Source organism: Salmo salar, chromosome 07 (genome assembly GCF_965601325.2).
Source record: "Salmo salar chromosome 07, fSalSal1, whole genome shotgun sequence".
NCBI classification, from domain to species: domain Eukaryota; kingdom Metazoa; phylum Chordata; class Actinopteri; order Salmoniformes; family Salmonidae; genus Salmo; species Salmo salar.
In genome coordinates this window covers 44469242-44477346 of record NC_138297.1, presented here as the reverse complement: position 1 = coordinate 44477346, position 8105 = coordinate 44469242, and the positions used below count along the sequence as shown (strand labels likewise).

General features: G+C 39.2%; 1 protein-coding gene across 1 annotated transcript in view; it reads left to right on the top strand.

Moving 5' to 3' along the window:
• The first annotated feature begins 722 nt into the window (after positions 1–722).
• LOC106609189 (solute carrier organic anion transporter family member 1C1) overlaps positions 723–8105 on the top strand; it is a 79181-nt gene continuing 71798 nt past the window's right edge. The window contains exon 1 of the mRNA XM_082977662.1: positions 723–1255. The gene's annotated coding sequence lies outside the window, so the exon portion shown is untranslated. The remainder of the gene's footprint in view (positions 1256–8105) is intronic.

Below are 8105 nucleotides of genomic sequence, written 5' to 3'. Positions count from 1 at the left end.
TAGTAGGAACAGCATCATCTAGTGGTCAGAACATGGTAATATCAGGATTTGGGATGAGACGTATACCGAACAACTGTATGTCTCTAAATGTTGTCTATCACTAGCAGCACCATATCACCAAGTAAAATTCTCTGTATATGTAAATGTACTTGGCGAATAAAGGTGATTCTGATTCTTAATGGGAAAGTAATCCAAAACTAACAAAGTAATCAGATTGCGTTACTTGAGTTTGGGTAATCCAAAAGCTACATGACTGATTACAACCTCAGGGGTTTGTGGTATATGGCCAATGCATCATACCTAAGAACAGCCCTTAGCCGTGGTATATTGGCCATATACCACACCCCCTCGTGCCTTATTGCTTAAATATACCATGGCTGTCAGTCAATCAGCATTCAGGGCTCAAACCACCCAGATTATAATATGGACTAGGCTACTTTATATAAATTGAATTGTTATGGTGTATTATGCCTTGTTATGTGACAATTCTATGTAACAATTTTACACACAATAACATCTGTTTGCCTTATTGTTTCTCTCACTGACATCAAATTTGCATTCCAGACGTCACATGCTAAATAGTGTCTGGCATGATTTAGGATTCTTAGAACATGTTTTGGTATTACATTTGTGTGAAAGGATCATGCCCAACACCGCAACGCCCCTTTGAAAATGAACGACTTTACCATCACTTTACCTCTTTTCAATCACAACCTAATAACGGTTAACAAATTCAAAACAACATAACCCCGGCACGGTGTTTTATTTTCGTTAGCCTTTTTGTCCATCGAGAAGCTTTGCGTTGGAGCGAATCAATTCTGGAACTAGGATACATATCACCATACCGCGCGCTCTGCTTCTCTCCCTTTCAAGTGTTATCACGTGCGTGAGCTAAATTCTACAAGCAGTGTAGGGTTGCACAAACAGTTTTATGTTCCAAACTGATTCATTTCTCAGCGAGAATGTTGTGAAAACTCGGTCTGATAGAGGTCAAATGTTTAGATAATTGGAACTGTGATGATGACAAGAGGCGGGAAGAAGAACTTTTGAGAAATACCTTCATCTATGACCTTTAATAACCGGTGGCTTTACTGCTCTTCATCCATATGAGAAGTTTCCCCTGAGCTCGAGACATCTGCCGCGCACTCTGCGCTGTCCAAACTCTCTGCCACCGGGAATATTACGCGCGTGTTTGTCATAGGTTGGTGTATTACCACATTGGGAAATATAGGGCGATTGTTTCATGGTAGACTTGGTAAGTGACTCAACATTTTTTCTCCTACACAAGTGTTTGATAGCTTTTGTAGTGACGCTTTACTTATACTGAGCATCACAGATGGAATAGACCGAAGCTGTCAGATAGGTCGACCAGGAAGACAACTATATTTTAGTTAGCGTTTATTTATTTAGGCTACTTGCAGTCTGAGTGTGTTTTGAATTCAGTGTTTGGAAAGCTATGACAGGTACCCATCACCAATCATGTAATTTTAGCTTTTTATGCATCAAAGATTCACAGTGAATTTAAGTGAGGAACCTGCCTACCTACACTGTAACATAAAACTATAATTTATACAGTAATGAGGTATTACCAACAGTAAAAAATGCTGACATCTTTCACTGTGCGGCATACTGTAAATGGGAAATTGTGGGAAATTGCTGTATTTCGAATGGTACTGTAATTCCACCCCACCGAATACAGTGCCCTACCATATATGGCAGCAGGTAGCCTAGTGGTTAGCGTTTAACATATTTTGAGGTGTGCTTTGTAAGAGACTTTATTTGTTGCACCGCTGGGTGAGGATGCTGCAACAACTTAACTCTTATGTATTTAAAGTGCTTCATCAATTCAAAATATACAGTGCCTTCAGAAAGTATTCACACCCTTAGGTTTTTTTCCACATTTTGTTGTGGGATTAAAATGGATTTAATTGTGATTTTTTTTGGTCAATGATCCACACCAAATATTCTGTAATTTCAAAGTGGAAAAAAAATGCAAACATTTGTAAAAAATGGATGAAAAATAAAACACTAATATATCTTGCTTAAATAAGTATTCAATGCATGTTAGAATCACCTTTGGCAGCAATTACAGCTGTGAGTCTTACTGGGTAAATCTCTAAACTTTGCACACCTGGATTGTACAATATTTGCAATTTTTTTTAATTCTTCAAGCTCTGTCAAGTTGGTTGTTGATCATTGTTAGACAGCCATTTTCAAGTCTTGCCATAGATTTTCAAGCCACTTTAAGTCAAAACTGGTATCAGTTAACATTGGCGCCGGAGGGGATGGCCGCCATTTTATGGTCTCTTGACCAATTGTGCTATTTTGTGTGTTTAAAAAAAAATTGCACTGTTTTTAACTTTTTTGGTACATAATGTTTCTGCCATTGTTTACTATGACAGAAAATAGGTTTTGGACATCAGAACAGTGATTACTCACTTAGAATTGGACACAATTTATTTTCTTTAATGAGTCTGATGCGAAGGATATACTGCTCTTCCCGGACCAGGCTCAAATCCCCGTCAATCGTATGAAGAGCTGACTGCGTCGGGGAGTGGATTATCCGCCTTTACCTCCATTCTACTGGCAAATTTGCAATCACTGGAGAATAAACTGGATGAGCTCATTCGAGACTATCCTATCAACGGGACATTAAAAACTGTAATATCCTATATTTCACAGAGTCGTGGCTGAGCAAGGACATTGATAAATACAGTTAGCTGGGTTTTCTGTGGATCGGCTAGACAGAATAGCAGCCTCCAGTAAGATCGGGGGGGTGGTGTGTGTCTCTTTATCAACAACAGCTGGTGCGCAATCTCTAATATTAGGAGGTCTAAAGGTTTTGCTCTCCTGCGTTCGAGTACCTCACGATAATCTGTAATCCACACTATTTACCAAAATAGTTTTCATCTATATTCTTCGTAGCTGTCTATTTACCACCACAAATCGATGCTGGCACTAAGACCGCACTCAACGAGCTGTATAAGGCCATAAGCAAACAAGAAAATGCTTATCCAGAGGTGGCGCTTCTTGTGGCCCGGGGACTTTAATGCAGGAAAACAGAAATCAGTTTTACTTCATTTATACCAGCATGTCACATGTGCAACTGAGGAAAACAAACTCTAGATCACCTTTACTCCACACACAGATATGCGTACAAAGCTCTCCTCTCCGTCGCCCATTTGGCAAATCTGACCATAACTTTATCCTCCTGATTCCTACTTATGAGCAAAAACTAAATCGGGAAGTACTAGTGAAGCGCTCAATACGTAAGTGGTCCGATGAATCGGATGCTAAGCTACCCTAAGCACACAGCCAAGACAACGCAGGAGTGGCTTCGGGACAAGTCTCTGAATGTCCTTGAGTGGCCCAGCCAGAGCCCGGACTTGAACCAATCGAACATCTCTGGAGAGACCTGAAAATAGCTGTGCAGCGACGCTCCCCATCCAACCTGACAGAGGTTGAGAGGATCTGCAGAGAAGAATGGGAGAAACTCCCCAAATACAAGTGTGCCAAGCTTGTAGCGTCATACCCAAGAAGACTCGAGGCTGTAATCACTGCCAAAGGTGCTCAACAAAGTACTGAGTAAAGCGTCTGAATACTTATGCAAATGTGATGTTTCAGTTTAACATTTTTAATACATTTGCAAAAATGTCTAAAAACCTGTTTTTGCTTTCTCATTATGGGGTATTGATTGTAGATTGAAGAGTAAAAAAATGAATTTAATGCACTGTACATATTACCTCAATTAGCTCGACTAACCCAAACCCCTGCATATTGACTCGGTATCAGTACACTTTTTATGTAGCCATGTTATTGTTATTTTATTGTGTTACTATTTTCTTTTAGTTTATTTAGCAAATGTTTCTTACTTTCTTTGTTTGTTAAGCATTTCACGGTAAGGTCTATACCTGTTTTATTCGGCGCACTTCACAAATACAATTTGATTTATTGTGTGTAGGCCAGTGACAAATCTAAATGGAATCTATTTTAAATTCAGGCTGTAACACAGCACAATGTGGGAAAAGTAAAGGTGTGTGAATACTTTCTGAAGCACTGTATAGGGGGCAGATTACAGTGGCAGCAAGTCTTAAACCATAAATGCTTGAGCATTTTTCCATGTCCTTTTGGTCTGTTTTGCAGTGTAGTCGGTGCCAGTTTAAGCCTCTAGAAGTGCAAGTGATATTAAAAAAACTAATATTCATTAATATGTTGTAATGTGTAAACACTTTATCAAGCAGCCAACCTGCTTGCACCAATCCCTTGTAATTACAGTAAAATACAAACCTCTCCGCTCAATTAATTTTATTCATTCATTCCGATTACGGTCACATTTACTTTTTTACATTATTGTACCGTGTGTCATCACACAGTACTTGTTTTGATACTGTATTTATATTATGTGTACTGTAATATGAAATACAGAATTGTTTGCCTGTAAGATACTGTCAAATTCATGGCAGCCCCAAGCTTATAGGGACCACTATAAGTTTGTGCATAATTTCTCATAATCTCTCTCTCTCTCGCTCTCCCTCTCTCTCTCTCTTCTTTCCTAATTGCTCTTTAAACTATTCTGCTGTCCAAAATTTTCAGTTTGTAAAATCGGTATTACGAACCTGTTACATAACTGGCACCGGTAGAGCTGTTGCTGAGATTTCTAAATTATGCGTTCGGAAGAGTTTACATACAGTAGTTTATGGTAATGGCCAGGGCTGCCCTGACATTACAGCTCAGCAAATTCCCCAGTGTTAAATCAACACTGACATTGGTAAATGTCTATACGAGTCCACACTGTTAAATTAACACTGTGCTTAGTGCTGATGCTGTTACACTTTCTCAGTTAGGGAATTAACACTGTTAGTGTAAAGCAATAACACCTCAATAAGTATTTTTAACAGTAGGAAGTGAATATAGTTTGCATTAATGGTGGTACATTATGCAGTATTTTTAACCGTTACATGAAGAGGTCCATACCTCTTGGCAAAATCACTAGTTTTGGATTAAGGACGTTACAATAATATTTATAAATCTTTAATGCAAAAAGCTGTTATGTTAGCATTTACAAAGGCTTTAGGACTGGCGGTGGACATGCTTAAACTTTCAATTAACATAACCATAGACCACTTAAACTGGTACAACACTTCCATTCACAGGTGGCTAAAAACAAAGAATTGAGAGCCACACTCTCACTAAACCACGCCTCCAATATAATTTTCCAGTGTGCCTTGCCTTTTCGAGTGAACTGTGCATTTCAGGTAAAATAACAACCCAATGTTTATATCCCAGGACAAATTAGCTAGCAACAGCAAGCTAGCTAGCTAAATTGACATAAATGTTTAATGCTTTTCGACCTGTCCCCAAATTAATATAATTGGTTCAGAGTTTGTTTTGATATTTGAGCCTGCGTCTCCTTATCGTGTCTGGTGTGGGGGTACAAAATCAACATGCGCGCGATGGCGCACACTTTCGTCTGGTTTGGTCAGCATGTTAGGCCATCCAACAGTTGGTATTTTTATTCTCCCTCAACCTGCATTGAGAATGACTGTTAAGTTTAGGGACATTGTGATGAGACTACCTAAAACATTGAAACTGGAACAACTCTTTCAGTAACGGAGCAATAAATCTAACTAACTGATTGGATTAGTTTAGAAAAATGTGTTATCTTTGTGTAGCATAAGATTAATCCAATCAATCAATCAATGTAAATGCAAAAACCGAGATACTAAAAAAATCCCAAAAATGTGTAGCTGCAGTATAGCATGCTGGAAAATCTGATGATGGGCTTGGTTTTGATGAGAACGTTTTTCTCTCCACAGAGTAAAACGGACACAATCACACTCTCACACTCAACACTAGTTATTAACACCAACACTGGGGTTATTTTACACTACTGTAAAATAACACTCTTACAGAGTTAATTTAACTCCTGAATCAACACTAGAAATGTTACTGAAAAATCAACACTAGGTAACAATTGCCAATTTGCTGTGAGCAAATGCACACAAAGTCGTTGCCATGTCCATGCTTGTAGAAGGAAGACCTATAACAGCATAAAAAAAAAAAATTATAATGGAAAGATTTATGAGCACATGTTGTGCGCTACACGTTGTGCTTACATCTTTTTGGTTTACATAGCAGGTTTGTTCATCTGCAGGAAAAAATCAATAGGTGGTCAATGTGATTATTTCCCAAGGAAAGTAAAAAGGACGGCTAGGCTACTGATTGATCCCAGTACCAGTTACAGTGAAAAAATAAGTAACCACGGCATTTCTGTTCTGTTTTCTCAAATATGATTAAAGAATTTAGGCTACTAATCCTGTTTAATTCTGATTCCTTTGTCGATAAGGGATTAAATAGCAGCATTTTATTCTGACTCAGTGTTAGGCATGCAGAGATCCAGGCAGAAATATATCAAAAAGGTCCAAGTTCCTATAACTTAATAAGATCTCATTCAAAGTGAATCAGACTTAATGTATCATATTGTAACAATACTGTGGATCTACTAAATTGGTGAATATAATAAGCTTATCCTTGGAGACAGGAGTGCTCTGGAACTGCCCATCTGGTAAAGCAGTCATGAGCTCCAGTCTATGGAGTTCTGTAGTCTGTAGTTAGTCAGATAGAGGGTTGGAGGATAGCTGTAAAAGGTTACCATGGTGTGAATCAATTTATGTTTGTCTCTATTATCTTCCTCCTTTGAGAATGACCTTCCAGGCTAGCCATCATTGCACTCGTGGTGTGCTGGCGTCTCTTCTCCCTCCTGCTCAACAAGTAGAATATTGTTTTTCTTTATTAAAGCGCTGCTGGAAAGATTTAATTTCATGACTAACCTGAGTAATTCACTCAATGTGGGCCACAGCTTCAAATACAGACTGTTTATGCAGGTCTGTATCAGGACCTGTAAGTAAGCACTGTAGGCGTACCAGTGAATTCGTTTTCTTATCGGGTGTTGTTATTGTGTTAATGTGTTGTTCTCTAGGTGAGTCAGAGAGAGAGAAGCCTTTTGCAATCAACACTAGGCTCTGATCGCCTGCTGAGTGACACCCTGCAGCTACTTACCGTGCTGTATGCAGCATAGAGCTCTCACATGACTAATGGGGAGGTCTCGCTCTCGCTCCCCGGCTCCATGTCAATTTTCATCAGCTAATGTAAATATCAGATAATGACCATGTTTAATGACAGAAAGCCTTATTTGGTTTCATTAAGGATGCAATATGTGTGGTGTTTGGACACAGAGTGAGGTGGGATGGCTGTATTGACCCAACAGTAATTGGTTATCAGTCTTTCAGTATTGTGCTTTTCCTCTGAGGTAGGGTGGGTTATTACTTGGTCCACTCTAATTAGGGGTTCAAGCAGCGAAGCTGGGTGAAACAATACTGTATTTTTTTTGCGTTGATTATAATTTCCCTTCTTCTGCCGAATTGGTAAATAAAAAGCAAATTCCTGTGAGATCGTCAGGCCCAGGAGGTTGCAACCTTGCATGATGGTTAAAGGGTCACACCCTCTCATGCAATGCCAGGCCAATTGGCCACATGGTGGCGTTACAACAAGCATTTTAAAATGCATACTTTGAAAGCTCACGCCCCTCACCCCGTTTGAGCTAGACTCCTGAAATTCTGTACATAGGTCCCTCTACTCACAAATAACAAATTTGCCCATAAGGTCCGCCATGAGGAATTTTCCGCCATTTGGAATTTGATTAAAAACACTAAAAACACTACTCCTCTGGCACCGAATGACCAATCTACACGAAGCTTGACACATGGCATCTATGGACCAAGGTCTCACAACGCATGTGTTTCCAGGCTAGCATCTCAAACAACATGGCAGGTACTGACCAATAAACATTCAAGTGGGTGTGACCTGAGACATACATGCATATAAATCAGACATGGTTATTCGTATTGAAATAAAACGTGATACACATGTACCCAACACTGTCAAGACTCAACATATGCAAGAACAATCTGATCCACCATATATTTATATCTCTTGATTTGTTTGACAAAGTCATGGAATTTGGCACACATGCTCAGCGATGTGAGTCTAGCAAACCTGTAGAGTTTGGTTCTGTTTGGCCTCATGGTGGTGTTGTTGGTTTAAAA